This window comes from Moschus berezovskii, chromosome 16, assembly GCF_049115385.1.
Source record: "Moschus berezovskii isolate FMDL1 chromosome 16, NW_MosBer_1.0, whole genome shotgun sequence".
In the NCBI taxonomy this organism is placed as follows: domain Eukaryota; kingdom Metazoa; phylum Chordata; class Mammalia; order Artiodactyla; family Moschidae; genus Moschus; species Moschus berezovskii.
Window position 1 is genome coordinate 71,761,635 of NC_142475.1, and position 3,135 is coordinate 71,764,769.

Below are 3,135 nucleotides of genomic sequence, written 5' to 3' on the forward strand. Positions count from 1 at the left end.
GTAATCATGTATGGATGTGAGAGTTGGATCATAAAGACAGCTGAGCACCAAAGAATTGATGCTTTTGAACTGTGGTGTTGGTGAAGACTCTTGAGAGTCCCTTGGACAGCAAGGATATCAAACCAGTCAATCCTAAAGGAAATAAGTCCTGAATATTCACTGGAATGACTGATGCTGAAGCTGAAGCTCCAATACTTTGGCCACCGGATGCAAAGAACTGACTCCTTGGAAAAGACCCTGATTCTGGGGCAGACTGAAGGAAGAAGGAGAAGGGGTCGACAGAGGATGAGATGGTTGGATGGCATCACCAACTCAATGGACATGAGTTTGAGCAAGGTCTGGAAGTTGGTGATGGACAGGGAAGCCTGGCATGCTGTAGACCATGGGGTTGCAAACAGTTGGACATAACTGAGAGACTTGAACTGAATTTCTCAAGACCCAATTTCCTCATTTCTAAATAGGGTTAATAGTATCCACAGTGCAGAACTGTTGTGAAATTAAAGTTAAGCATTAAAATATGGAACAGAATATCTGGGAAAGTGATATGTATTAGTAGTAGTTAATATTTACTCAAAGACACTATTTGTACTCATGACAACAGCTCATTGACCCAATCATTCAATTATAAATGAAGATAATGTGGTTTCCACAATTTAAATTCATATGAGAAATAGAGCTTCCCTGGTGGTTTAGTGGTAGAGAATCCACCTGATGATGCGGGAGACATGGGTTCAATCCCTGATCCAGGAAGTTCGCACGTGCTGCCGACTAGCTAAGCCTGTGCACCACAGCCGCTGAAACTGTGACCACTAGCTGTGTGATTTCAGGCAAGTTACCTAACTCGTCTGGTCCTTGTTTTCCTCAATTATAACATGGAAGGGATAGAGTCTATCTTGTATGATTGTGGTGGAAATTAAATGAGTTAATATTTGTAAAGAGCTTAGAATATTGTTTGCCAGACAGTAAGGGCATATAAGTTCTTGTTTAAAGAAATGAGCTTTCATATAGGTTTTAACACAGGTAATTTTCAAATGAATGATTGACACCAGTATAGGAGATAATATTCCTAACAAAAGGAACACATATTTGCTTTTAGTAGTCCACATGATCCTTAATGTGCAGCTACAGAACGGTTTGCGTGGTTCAAAACCAGACCAAAAACACTCAGTTTACACACCTCAGTCCACAGATGTGGAGATCATGAATTTTGGAGAGAAGCTAGGTCCTTCTTTTCATACTCTTCATGGGGTTCTTGAGTCATGAATATTGGAGTGGTTTGTCATTCCCTCCTCCAGTGAACCACGTCTTGTCAGAACTCTCCACTATGACCCATCTGTCTTGGGAGGCCCTGCATGGCATGGCTTGTAGCTTTATTGTGTTACACAAGACCCTTTGCCACGACAAGCGTTCTCCAGTATTTTTGCCTGGAGAATCCCATGGACAGAATAGCCTGGTGGGCTATGGTCCATAGAGTCGTGAAGAGTCCACACAACTGAAGTGGGCACGCACACACTCTAGAGGAGGAAGGAGGCAGCTGTTCTTCTCCCTCCTGAAAGGGTTTCTCCTTAGACTTCTGTACCTTTGGTTTGTAAATAAAATCTCCCCAGGAGCCAAAGAGATCCAATCAGTTCAGTTCAGTTCAGTTCAGGTCGCTCAGTCGTGTCCGACTCTCCACGACCCCATGAATCACAGCACGCCAGGCCTCCCTGTCCATCACCAACTCCCGGAGTTCACTCAAACTCATGTCCACAGAGTCGGTGATGCCATCCAGCCATCTCATTCTCCGTCGTCCCCTTCTCCTCCCGCCCCCAATCTTTCCCAGCATCAGAGTCTTTTCCAGTGAGTCAACTTGTTGCATGAGGTGGCCAAAGTATTGGAGTTTCAGCTTTAGCATCAGTCCCTCCAATGAACATCCAGGATTGATCTCCTTTAGAATGGAATGGTTGGATCTCCTTGCAGTCCAAGGGACTCTCAAGAGTCTTCTCCAGCACCACAGTTCAAAAGCATCAATTCTTCGGCGATCAGCTTTCTTCACAGTCCAACTCTCACATCCATACATGACCATGGGAAAAACCATTGCCTTGACTAGACGGACCTTGGTTGGCAAAGTAATGTCTCTGCTTTTTAATATACTATCAAGGTTGGTCATAACTTTCCTTCCAAGGAGCAAGTGTCTTTTAATTTCATGGCTGCAATCAGCATCTGCAGTGATTTTAGAGCCCCAAAAAATAAAGTCTGACACTGTTTCCACTGTTTTTCCATCTATTTCCCATGAAGTGATGGGACCAGATGCCATGATCTTTGTTTTCTGAATGTTGAGCTTCAAGCCAACCTTTTCACTCTCCTCTTTCACTTTCATCAAGAGGCTTTTGAGTTCCTCTTCACTTTCTGCCATAAGGGTGGTGTCATCTGCATATCTGAGGTTATTGATATTTCTCCCAGCAATCTTGATTCCAGCTTGTGCAAGAGATCCAATAGTCTCCCTTTGATTCTCAGCTTCTACTATTCAGAGCTGTCTCTTGGTGCCCAGGTAAGCCATTCCAGTCTTCCCAGCACTTTGCGACCTCATGGACTACGGTGCGCCAGGCTTCCCTGCCTCCACTGTCTCCCAGAGTTTGCTCAAACTCATGTCCATTGAGTCAGTGATGCCATCCAACCATCTCACGCTCTATCGCCCCCTTCTCCTCCTGCCTTCATTTTCCCCAGCATCAGCGTCTTTTCCAAAGAGTTAGCTCTTTGCATCAGGTGGCCAAAATATTGGAGTTTCAGCTTCAGCTTCAGCATCAGTCCTTCCAATGAATATTCAGAACTGTGGTCATCTAGATTTCTCCAGGAGATTAGCTTCCAGGTTAGAGTAATTAACTAGAACACAGTTATATATCTAATTCTCATGGTACATGAAGATGTTTCTGTGAGTCTAGGGCTTTTTACAGGAATACTAAGCAATCTCAGAAAGTTTAATTTCCCCACAAACATATCCCTACTAAGGACAAAAAGTACCACAAAGAAATCTTCAACAGCATTCAGTCATCTTATTTTTAGCAGTATTGTTGATACTGCCAGTTTTAAACTTTTACATGTAAATTATGTGACTAAAACATCTAAGTCATTATGTTAATATCAATAAGTGGTAAG